The sequence below is a fragment of the Scylla paramamosain genome, chromosome 2, assembly GCF_035594125.1.
Source record: "Scylla paramamosain isolate STU-SP2022 chromosome 2, ASM3559412v1, whole genome shotgun sequence".
Lineage (NCBI taxonomy): Eukaryota > Metazoa > Arthropoda > Malacostraca > Decapoda > Portunidae > Scylla > Scylla paramamosain.
The window spans coordinates 36,529,317-36,541,816 of record NC_087152.1 but is presented as its reverse complement, the minus strand read 5'-3'; the positions used below and the strand labels follow the sequence as shown (position 1 = coordinate 36,541,816).

Below are 12,500 nucleotides of genomic sequence, written 5' to 3'. Positions count from 1 at the left end.
AAATTCCTACTATGCTCTAGGTGAAGTGGTTAAAGGTAAGTGAGCCATCCACAACTCCCTAGCCATGGACGTGAACATGGATACTACATCATTCCTGCCCTGAACACCCCGCTGTCCACCCCCCGACCACCCAGCCATCCATCACCCGCCAGCCCCGTCCTGTGTGTGTGTGTGTGTGTGTGTGTGTGTGTGTGTGTGTGTGTGTGTGTGTGTGTGTGTGTGTGTGTGTGTGTGTGTGTGTGTGTGTGTGTGTGTGGTGTGCCTTCCCCAATCCAGTGCATCATGAGTTGGTCGTGACAAACGCTGCATTTTTGACGAACAATGAGGCACACTTTGGGTCGCGGATGCAAATTAATGAGCGCTTCCTCCAGTGTACGTACTGATAGAGCGACGATAGCGGCGCGTGTGGCGGAAATACTGACGACCCACTCAGGAGAAGAGAATACTGCGGCCCTGTGAGGTGTGGCGACTCTGCTGCCATCGCCCATTTCCCTGACGGTGACACCAACAGTAGCACACATGTTCTTTCATTCACTTAGTCTTTGAACACTTATCTCTGGCTCTGTTTGAATTAATATTTTTTACGTGTTAATGAGTCTGGACAACGGCAGAAAAAAAAAAAAAACGGGAAAAATGGAAAGTTTACTCAACATCCCATTCTTAAAAAAAATATCTCACTATGGAAGACTGCAAAAAGATGGCTGATTCATGAAGGTAAGGACATAAGGTGAGAGAATCTTCTATTTTTTTTTCCACATCAGGTAACAATAAGTGACAATTTCATTTATGTATTAATCTTTTTATTTGTCTATCTACCTTCATATATGTCTGTCTGTTTTTATCTATTTATCTAAGGATCTATGTATGAATGTATGTACGTATCTGTCTGTTTGTCTTTGTCTGTTTGCCTGACTATCTATCTACCTATCTCTCTATGCGCGTATCATTAATCTATTTACAGCACTTCCCTCCCGCTGTGTCTACATTTTCTCCTTAAGGGGAATTTAAATGTCTTAAGTTACACTCAGTCCGAGGCATTTTTACCTCGTTTGCAGCAGCCGGTGGTCGTAATGTTCAGGTTACCAGACTCGCACACGCGATTCTCTTGATGAGTGAGTGTGAGGTGCAAGGTTACAGATGACAGCGAGGGCGGTGACAAGCCCTTCACGAGCAGGTGACATGTGTGCAGGTGTGCTGGTGAAGAGTTATGGCTGCTGTTAACTGGAAATAATCTAATCCAGTGATGATGTGATGATGTGGGCATCGTTTCGGCAAAGAGAACAGCGAGACACCGAAGAAAGCATTTTCTCACTTACCCGAGACCCTCCTCCCCTAGTGATCCCTGCGGTGGCCAGAGTGAGAGACTTAAAGGGGCTGTGTGGGCAGGTGCGTTTTGCTAATTGCCACAATCCAAATAACAACTTCTGCCTGCACGCTGGCCGAGCGGCATGAGGCCGACCACCAGCCACGGTTTCCTTTTTCATGGGCATTTAAATATTGGCCAATTAAGGTTAATTGATTCATTCATCCATTATCAATAAATCTATTTCTCGCCAGTACAGCAGGCAGTGGCCGGAACTGACAGGGACGGGGAGGCGCTAGGCCAAAAAAAAGAAAAGTGGCGGGCTTCAGCTGCAATGTGCTCATGTCAGTCATCGCGGCGCCTCACTAAACGTCTCTAGGGAGCACCGCGCCGCCCCACGCTTTGCCGCCTGGCCTCACGCCCCCACTCGGGAATGTGGCGGCGGCCAAGGCTGACGAAATCCCTGTGATGGAGTCATCGATGAATAAAACTGAAAGGTTAATTGGCTGGAAGAGACGGAAGACAACATCCACTGTCGTTTGTTTCAGCGTATCAGAAACACCAAATACTAATAAGACTTGTTTTAAAAATATTCTCAATCAGTATCACGCATACAAGTAAATACTAATAAGACTTGTTTTAAAAATATTCTCAATCAGTATCACGCATACAAGTATTCACTTTCTCTTAATTCCGAGACAAAATACACAAGAAAACAACACACAATAAAAGTTCAATTACGCTCCAATTACTAAATGGGATTAAAATCTTAAAATACTTAAATCTATCCCTGGCAGAGTATTATCATAATTTACCACAACATCTCGTGGGCTGGAAGAAACAGTTTGTCAACCAGAGAGACAAATATTAAAACATTAAAATTACTACCTAGCCTGGACCATTAAGACGCTGGAGGCTCTGGGGCTTGATGAGCAAACAGTGGCGGGCGACGTCAAGGGCTCCTGGGAAATTACTAGCTTGGGGTCAACAGGCGAGGACAGCTTAGTACGTATTGCCTTGTACTGCACCCCCAACGCGCCGCGCTAAGTGAGCAGCAGAGCAGCGCCCATTCCAACACTTGGGACTACTTCTCAAACGTTTCATCCTGACGTGCTTACCTTTCACAGACTTTACTAGAAATTATTAGGACTTTTAAGAATGTTTTTATGATTGTTGTGGCAGTTTAAAAATGGGAAGTGTATCATCGTTGGGGAAAATAACAACCTTGCGAACCAGACTCGTAATTTCTAAGGCCATTGGAAGCGGTTATTATGAGACTTCAAAGCGTTTTAAGAATAAAAAGCCCTGGTCTCAGCTTCCTCTGTTCGCTTCAGCCTCCATAAATATACATACTCATTTAACTTCCTAAATAAGCACTGTCTTACATTTCAGCGCAAAAAGTAATTTCGTCACGTCTTCTCAGCTTTAGTTAGTACATATTTATAAAAAGGTTTCGATACCGCATCACGACATTTAACAGAGTGAGTTAGAAGTTACTGGGCCTTTTTAATGTGTCTCCATGAATTTTTCATCTCAAATGGATAAAACACTCATGAGACCACCATTAGTCATCTCTGCGGCTTCTGGAAATAATCTTGATGAAAAAACAAAGCGGCGAGAAAGATTTAAACATTTCACAAACACCGCAGCCTGCACACGATATTTTAACGGAAAGTTGTGAGGGCAGCATCGGATCAGCGAGACGTAGCAAAAAATATTCTCCAGATGAAAAGAGATGCAGAAGAATCGTGTTGCCTCATCACTATTGCAAGTCTCGAGGGATGCCCGCCATCTTGACTCTGCGTTTTGTCTTCGCCTCTCACTGACTGTGTGTGTGTGTGTGTGTGTGTGTGTGTGTGTGTGTGTGTGTGTGTGTGTGTGTGTGTGTGTGTGTGTGTGTATCTTCAGCCCAGGATTTGTTTGCATGATTTGTATACTGATATGATTTGTTCCTCGCCTTCTTATTAATGATTTGATTGTTGATGTTATACTGAATGTCTTTTTTTCTTTTTCTTTCTTTCTTTTTCTTTTTCTTTTTTTTCTTGCTTTCTTCTTCATCTTCGTCGTCTTTCTTCTTCTTCTTCTTCTTCTTCTCGTCCTAGTCCTCCTTCTCCACCTCCTCCATTTCTACTACTACTACTACTACTGCTATTACTACTACTACTACTACTACTACTACTACTACTACTACTACTACTACTGCTATTACTACTACTACTACTACTACTACTAGTACTACTACTACTACTACTACTACTACTACTACTACTATACTACTACTACTACTGATCACTTGAGGCAGGAACAATGAATGAGTAATTACTGTGTGTGTGTGTGTGTGTGTGTGTGTGTGTGTGCGTGGGTAGGCGGGTGGGTGTGTGGGGCCGCGCGCGAGTGTGGCGAAACTTAAGCTTTGCATCAGTCGCTTTGTTGGTCAGGATTAATTACCGTATCCATTTTTTCTTCCCGCTCATCAGTCTTGCTCTACACACGCCCGCGGTCTGAGGAGTGGCGCGCCTTTCCTTCCCACCGCAACATTCAGCGCCACACGAATAAAATTAGCACCAAATATACACACCAGAATAATCATGATTTAAGTACGAGTAGGTGTGATTAGTTTTACTGCATTTCAACGCTTCCCTATTCCAGTGACGACCTCTCAACTCCACGCGAGTAATATTAGTCACCAAAATACACACACACACACACAACAGAATAATGATTAAATGCGAGGAGGTTGGATTAATTCTACTCCATTGCAGCGTTCCCCTATTGACGTGGTGACCTCAGCCTGACATCAGCGGCGGGGTGAGAGAAAAAGTTAGTGGCGTGAGTATAGAGAGCTGGTGAGTGTGTCCGGTGACTCATAATGAAACGGTGGCAATAACACCCGACTATTTTTGTAACACATCCTGCCAACCACTGGAAATGTATTTAACTACGTGTGTGTGTGTGTGTGTGTGTGTGTGTGTGTGTGTGTGTGTGTGTGTGAGAGAGAGAGAGAGAGAGAGAGAGAGAGAGAGAGAGAGAGAGAGAGAGAGAGAGAGAGAGAGAGAGAGAGAGAGAGAGAGAGAGAGAGAGAGAGAGAGAGAGAGAGAGAGAGAAACAAAGGCTGAGAAACAGAACATACAAACAGAGACAGAAACAGAAACAAAGAGACAGACAGACAGACAGACAGAGACAGACAGACAGACAGACAGACAGACGGACAGACAGACAGCAACAAACAAACAGACAAGAGAACAGACGAGAACCAAATTGTTGTTAATGGAAGTAAAAAGCGACGGAAAGAAAAAATAGCGAGGGAATGTTAAGTGTTGGCTTTTCACGGCGAGGCGCGAGGAAGCCTTCACGCGCGGCTGCTTCCTCTCGCCCTGAAAAACGACCCACCGCCGATAAACACTCCGCGACCAACGGCACTTTCCTCCCAGCTGCCAGGGCGTTAGTGGAGGCACAAGGTCAATACGGTGATTACTGACTCCGCACCCTGAAAGCTAAATGTTGAAATGTAATGCCACTTTGAAACAGTTCGAAAGTTTTATGGTTCTGAGACTGTACGAGTAACATATACGTGTGCCTAGTTTGTCATTTTTGTGCAGTTGAAAGTTTGACAATGGTGTACTTTTGAGATTAGTACATTATATCTTGGCAAGCTAAAATGCAATATTACCCGAAACAGTCTGATATTGGTATGGTTCTGGGGTTCTGAAGCTGTAAAATATAAGCGTGCATAATCTATCATAATTGTCAAGCTGAAATATAATGGTATCTGAAACAGTTTGAAAACGGTGTGGTTCTGAAGCTGTAAAATATAAGAGTACATAATCTCTCACTTTTGTCAGAAAGGGGCAAAATTCTGGTACTTTTAACTCTCAGACTGCTATAGTTTCTGCTTAAACTTATAAAACAGTTTAGCGCAAGCAAGTAATATAATTCTGGAAGACACCATCGAGAGAAAAGTGAGTGCACGAGTCGGCAAAACGTTTTCAGTGTCTTTTAGTTTTATATTTGCTCAGTAAATATTTCATGTAGGTTAATTACTAAATAAGTCCGTATTTCTAAACGTTTCGACTTGACTACTTAATGTTACCTCGCTCTGTAGGAAGATGTGAAGGTTTTACAGGATGTTTCCATGATTCTAGTAGCTTTTAAGAGTGTTTTCGTGTTTTCATGATCCTAGTCATTTCTAAGGGTGCTTTTTTTTTATGATTCTACGAGTTTTCAAGATTGTTTTCATGGTCTTAGTGATTTTCAAGTTCTCATGATTCTAGTAGCCTTCAAGGGTGTTTTTTTTTTTTTCTTATGATTCTACGAGTTTTCAAGATTGTTTTCATGGTCTTAGTGATCTTCAAGTGTTCTCATGATCCTAGTTATTTTCATTTTTTTCTTTTAAGATTCTACGTGTGTTTCCGTGATTCTAGATTTAAAGGTACTTTGACTATTCTAGGAGTTTCCAGGAGTTTTTATGATTCTAGTTGTTTCTAAGGATGTTTTCGTGATTCTAGTGATAGTCTAACAAGGATTCTACATCGCTAATAGAGAATAACACCCATGAGAACCTGATTAAATGAACTCTGTAGCCTCTGAAAACAGTCCTTGTGAATGCTCCAAATGTTCAGGAATATGGTTAAGGAATATGGTTACTTGAGATCAGAAGTTCAAGAAAAAAAAATTTCATAACCGTCCATCCCTTCCAGTGTGAAACGACGCGATAATGTTGCGGCCACGAGCGTCCTCTCATTTTTATCTTTTCTCCGCTTCTCTCTCCTTTTTCTGGATTCTCTTGTATAAAGGCGCCGCGCGAAGGTGTATTATTGGATCCAATCATTTTTCTTTCTTTCTTCCTTTCTTTCCTTTAATGCGACGAACATCAACTCCCTACGCGACCTTCTCCCTCTGGCTTTAAGGGATCTTCTTGATTTTGTTTCTTTTTACTTATCACCAAAGGTCATAAGAGAATTAAAGTAGTAGTGATGATGGTGATCAGTAAAGAACACTATTTATAAGGATGTTACGTAAAATGCTTGTCTAAAAATTACTCTCAATCCTAAACTATCAATATTTTTTTATATAAGAAGAGCTCTGGCCAAGGACAACACAAATTGTGGGGAAAAAAGCCCACTGAAGATACCAGCTCTTACATAAGACTTCTGAAAACGTTTTTGATTTTCTTGAAATTATGTGCCTTGATACATTGTTGGACCACCCGCCACCCGCAACCCGCCAGTAACAGGCCGTCACCCACCCACCAATCCTCGCATCCCGCCACCCACAACCCATCACCCGCCAACCAGTCCTCGCAACCCACCACCCGCCAACCAGTCCTCGCAACCCACCACCCGCCAACCAGTCCTCACAACCCGTCCACAACCCATCACCCGCCAACCAGTCCTCGCAACCCGTCCACAACCCATCACCCGCCAACCAGTCCTCGCAACCCACCACCCACCAACCAGTCCTAGCAACCCGTCCACAACCCACCACCCACCAACCAGTCCTAGCAACCCGTCCACAACCCATCACCCGCCAACCAGTCCTCGCAACCCGTCCACAACCCATCACCCGCCAACCAGTCCTCGCAACCCGTCCACAACCCATCACCCGCCAACCAGTCCTCGCAACCCACCACCCACCAACCAGTCCTAGCAACCCGTCCACAACCCACCACCCACCAACCAGTCCTAGCAACCCGTCCACAACCCACCACCCACCAACCAGTCCTAGCAACCCGTCCACAACCCATCACCCGCCAACCAGTCCTCGCAACTCGTCCACAACCCATCATCCGCCAACCAGTCCTCGCAACCCACCACCCGCCAACCAGTCCTCGCAACCCGTCCACAACCCATCCCTCACCCACACCCTGTCACCCGCCAGTTTTCACCCTCCACGGTTGTCATGACCCTCTTACTCTCCACACACTGGCTTCCACCAAACAAAACATATTCCCTTCACAGTCACAGTCACTGATATGCTTTCATGCCGACTTTTCCGCCACGAGGAATTGAAGACTGCACGGTGGTAAATAATGCATGATGAAACAATTACAAGGGTTACTGAGGCAAGGCTGGGGGAAGCAAGGCGGCGAAGCGGACTGGTGAGGTGAACCATTACCTTCACTCAGGATACTGGTGCCGCAGGTGACGCTGTAGTGATGCTGCCATGGTCTTGATTCGTTTAGTAACACTCACCATGCGTCACCTTCAGTACTGCAGAAGTAAAGCCTGCGTGCCTTGCTCCAACGCGACCTGCTCCTCTTCACTGACTAAATTGGACTAAATTGGCCAAGAGCAGGAGAGACGAAATTAATTCTAAGTAAATATCCAGGTGCCTCTGAGGGGCCTGATGCCTTAACCTAATAAGGAGGACACCCGCCTCGCTAACACGCCAGCAGGGTGTCGGGGTCAACGGCTCCCCGTGTCGGGGTGGTCCATGCACCCCGGTAGGCCCGCCAGCAGACGCAGGCTCTATTGCCAGACCAAAGTGCGCCCCGGTGCAGGCACTCCACCTATATAGGAAAGAAGCGACTCAAGAATCTGACAGGACAGTGGTGAGTCAGACAGTGCGGGCGGCAGTGTGGCGTGAGTGGCGGTGGAGGGAGGGTGTTGCTCCTGCTCTCGCGGCGCCGCTGACCTAACTCCACGACACGGGAGCGTCCTTGCCTGCGTGCCGACGTAAGTTGCTCGTCGCTTTCCTTTATTTCCCTCGTGTGTCGACTGTTGCAGCTAAAGAGGTTTGGTGTAGCGTTGCCTAGCGATGAGGGAATGAGTGCATCAATGTAATGTTCGCGCCAGTGTAACTTGAGCGGCGGAGCGCCACACTTAGAGCAACTTCACAGCCCGTCACGGTGATCGGCAAAGAGCACAAAAAACTTGAACTGAAAAGTCACGGCACGGGAACTCTCACCAACTACTTTATAGACACAAATGCCACCACGACAACAGCAAATTGATATCATCATCAATAACAACAACAAGAACAATAACACCAACAACAATACATTGCAATAGTAATAATAATACTTCCCTTCACCATCTCATCTATATTTAAGAAAGCAAAAGGAAACTGAGAAAAACAAAGCATCATAAATAAACAAAAATATTCCCGATTATTCTCCGTTACGTAAAGAACTCAAAGTTCCCGAGGGAGGAGTGCCCGGCCCTTTACTCTGCTCCTTTCAAGTCGCCTTTTACGACACGGGGAACGAAAAATGGCGGTAGTCTTCAAACCTCATGTGTCTATAGTAGTAGCAGTAGTAGTAGTAGTAGTAGTAGTAGTAGTAGTAGTAGTAGTAGTAGTAGTAGTAGTAGTAGTAGTAGTAGTAGTAGAAGTAAAAAATGGTGCAACGACAAAAACAACAACAATGTTTTAGTTAATTTGGGGAGGAACGCCGCCAAAGCCGGTACAACAATAAATGAACAATAATAATAATCATAATAATAATAATAATGATAATAATAATAATAATAATAATAATAATAATAATAATAATAATAATAATAATGATAATAACAATAACAATTACAATAACACTAAGTAATGGTCACAAATATCACAATAATTTTCATGTCATAAATTAAAGAGATCAGAGCAAACATGCATACAATTTTAATTATTTATTTACACCACACGCACGAATACACATCACAGCGACACACACACACACACACACACACACACACTAAGAGAGAGAGAGAGAGAGAGAGAGAGAGAGAGAGAGAGAGAGAGAGAGAGAGAGAGAGAGAGAGAGAGAGAGAGAGAGAGAGAGAGAGAGAGAGAGAGAGACTTCCAGCCATCTCTCGTCTCCTCGCTACCCAAACTCCTTCTCACACAGGTTACGTAAGTTCAGTCAAGGTTTCGTATTTTTAAACCTTTTGCTCTCTTATCTTGACTACTTTCAAAGGCCACAGAGATGACGAGTCGTGTTCCCAAGTGTGATTTTTGTATTGAAGGTGAGAAATCCTTGTTAGACCATCACAATATTCACGAAAACATCATTAAAAACTTATATGATTTCCACTAAAGCCTGTTGAAAAGTAAGAGGAAAAGACTTAGTGTACGTACGTTCCATGGTCATCAGTAGAGTTTCCTGCCCCGTTCCCCTTCACTTCCTGTTCTCATCGCTCCTTCTCTCTTTCTCTCTCTCTCTAATCTCCTGCCTAACATTTGTATATGATTTGTATACTGATGTAACTTTATTCATGACTTCTTACCAGTCTTGTGGCTAAAGGTGTTTTATATAGGTGCTTCACTTAATTCTACTACTACTACTACTACTACTACTACTACTACTACTACTATTACTACTACTGCTACTACTACGACAACCTGCGCCAAGAGCAATGAATGACTAATGTCGAGGAGTGAGTGGGGATTAGCATGTGATTGTGTGTGTGTTGGGTGGGTGCGGATGTCAAGTCTCTCTCTCTCTCTCTCTCTCTCTCTCTCTCTCTCTCTCTCTCTCTCTCTCTCTCTCTCTCTCTCTCTCTCTCTCTCTGAATGTGTGTGTGTGTGTGTGTGTGTGTGTGTGTGTGTGTGATAGAGTAAAGAACTATCTCATTTTTCTCTTCCCGGAGGTAATCTGTCCTTTTCTCTCTCATACATTTTGTCTCCTTTTCCCTTTCTTTTTATTTCTCGTCATTTTTCTTTCAGTTTGTTAGTCTTGTCACCCTCACTTCCTCGCTTCCTACCACCTGTGTTTCCGTGTGTGCCTGTATGTATGCGTCTCCCCTCCCTCCTCCCTCCCCCTCCCTCTTCCCCGCGTGTTAGCTTCGACATAAGAACACAAGAAAACAGGGGAAGGTGCAAGGAGCCAGCAAGCCTCCACGTGGCAGTCTAGGGACACAAACGCGATCTCTCCGGGCACAGTATTCTTAAAAGTTTCGGCGTTTTTGTCTCGAATACTTTTCTTTCTTTCTTTTCCAGGGTATTGTGGATATTGATTGGAGTTTTCAAGGATGTTTTCATGGTTCTGGTGATAGTTTAACAACTCTTCATAGTAGGTAAGAAAAAACAAAAAAAGACTTCGTGATGATTACTAGACCTTCTCTGGGGTTTCTGGAATATGTATTTACGAGAGACAAAAGAGTTTCAGAATACTACGCGCCTTGGATGTGCAGGCTTGAATAATGACTAAGGAAACCACTGGAACCAGTATATATCTGTTATCGTCCTCCAGTTTACCATCTCTATTTTTCTCCCCTTCTTTTTCTTATTTCCTTTACATTTCTCCTCTGCCACTTTCTTCTTTTTCTCCCTCTTTCTACTTTCAATCTTCGACTTTTACCCACTATTTCTTCCTTCTTTCTTCCTCCTTTTTCCTCTTTTCCTCCTTTTTATTCTTCCTTTGTTTTCAGCTTTCACCCGCAATCTCTTCTTCCCTCCCTCTTCGATTTTCACTATCCATTTCTCGCTCTTTCTTTCTCCCTTATTGCTCTTTACCCTCACTCTCCCCTCTTTCCTCCATTCCACGTCTGCCTCCACCTTCCTTCTCGCCCCCTTCCATCCTCGTCCTTGGAGTTCCACCATTCCTCTCTCTCCCTCTATTGCCTCTCTCTCTACGATATGCACCTGTCTGTCCCTCCTTCCTCTCAACCCTTCATCTTCATCTCTCCCTCCCTGTTCGACATCCATCCTTCATCTCTCCCTCTCCCTCCTCTTCCCCTTTCTACTTTCTCTACTTTCTACTTCTTCTATCATTCATCTATCCCTCTCCCTTTTCCTCTTCAACATCCGTCCTTCATCTCTCTTCTCTTTAACCTTCGCCTTATCTCTCTCTCTTTCTCTTCTACCCTTCATCCCCCCTCTCCTTCCTCCTTCGACCTGCACATCTTTCCCTCTCTACCTCTCCCTCGCCCTCCATTCGCTTCTGACACACTCTGGGGGCACATGAAGACTATAACAAACCCCTGCCTTGCTCCAGTGTCCTTCAATACTGCTGGCTGGCTGGCAGACGCGTGATGCAAGCGAGACTATTTTTTATTCCCACACGCGGGCCGAGGCGAGAGCGAGATGGGAACACGACGAACCATTACTGCCGCTTGGATCCCCACTAAAATCCCTCGTAACAGAGTAATTCCACCCTTAGTCCGCGCGTGGCCGAGGGATTCGCCTCCAGGAGTGAGGGATGAGCGCTGGGCATGCCGGGATATACTCGGGAAATGCCTGAATTTATTTTATTTTATTTTTTTTTTTGTTTTATCGATTTTCTTTTTTCGTCCGCTAAGACACGAGTGCGTAATCCGATCCATGAAGTGTGTCAGGAATGTGTGGTGGTGTCCATGAGAGAGAGAGAGGAAGAGAGAGAGAGAGAGAGAGAGAGAGAGAGAGAGAGAGAGAGAGAGAGAGAGAGAGAGAGAGAGAGAGAGAGAGAGAGAGAGAGAGAGAGAGAGAGAGAGAGAGAGAGAGAGAGAGAGAGAGAGAGAGAGAGAGAGATGAGGATGTACTGTCTGACATGAACGATTAGCACCTGAGCTTTCTCTCTCTCTCTCTCTCTCTCTCTCTCTCTCTCTCTCTCTCTCTCTCTCTCTCTCTCTCTCATCATCATCATCACCATCATCATCATCATCATCATTACCCTCATCATCACCCTCACTCTCACTCACACTCTCACTCATCCTCACCCACACCCACACCCACATCTACACCTCATACGCACACACACACGCACACTCACACACACCCACACGCACACACACACGCACACACACACACACACACACACACACACACGCGCGTACACCCACACGCACTCACCCACTGTTTTTTGCAGCAGCATTACGAATATAATATAATTTCCAGTGTTTGTCAGCAGATTAATGAATAAGCTTATCTGTCATAACAAAAACAGCATTAGTAATTATAAGCGGCGCGAACGTGGGAGGTGGGATGGTTACAGATCCGCCGGCCAATCACAGGTGGGTGTTTGAGGTGTAATGAGCCAATAAACAGACGAATACAACTAGTGTTAATTTTTTTTTCTAATGATTTAGTGTTTACTTTATTTATTTATTTATTTTTATCTCTGAACTATATCTTTTCTCTTTTTTTTTCTTTTTTGTTAATTTTACCTTTCATTTAAACGTTGGCGCCATATGACCTCAGTTCTTGCAGCAAGAATTAATAACAAAATCAACTTTCACGTCCACGGGTCTGTCTGTCCACGTGTGTATCTTTCCAGGCCCTTAAACTCGAATAT

At 44.3% G+C, this 12,500-nt stretch overlaps 1 protein-coding gene and 1 long non-coding RNA gene across 3 annotated transcripts in view; one reads left to right on the top strand and one right to left on the bottom strand.

The window, feature by feature from the left end:
• LOC135114359 (uncharacterized) overlaps positions 1-12,500 on the bottom strand; it is a 144,478-nt gene that overhangs the window by 8,485 nt on the left and 123,493 nt on the right. The window lies entirely within an intron of this gene.
• Positions 7,853-12,500, top strand: part of LOC135114341 (voltage-dependent calcium channel gamma-5 subunit-like) — a 157,418-nt gene continuing 152,770 nt past the window's right edge. For both annotated transcript variants that reach the window (XM_064030250.1, XM_064030257.1), the window contains exon 1: positions 7,853-7,977. The gene's annotated coding sequence lies outside the window, so the exon portion shown is untranslated. The remainder of the gene's footprint in view (positions 7,978-12,500) is intronic.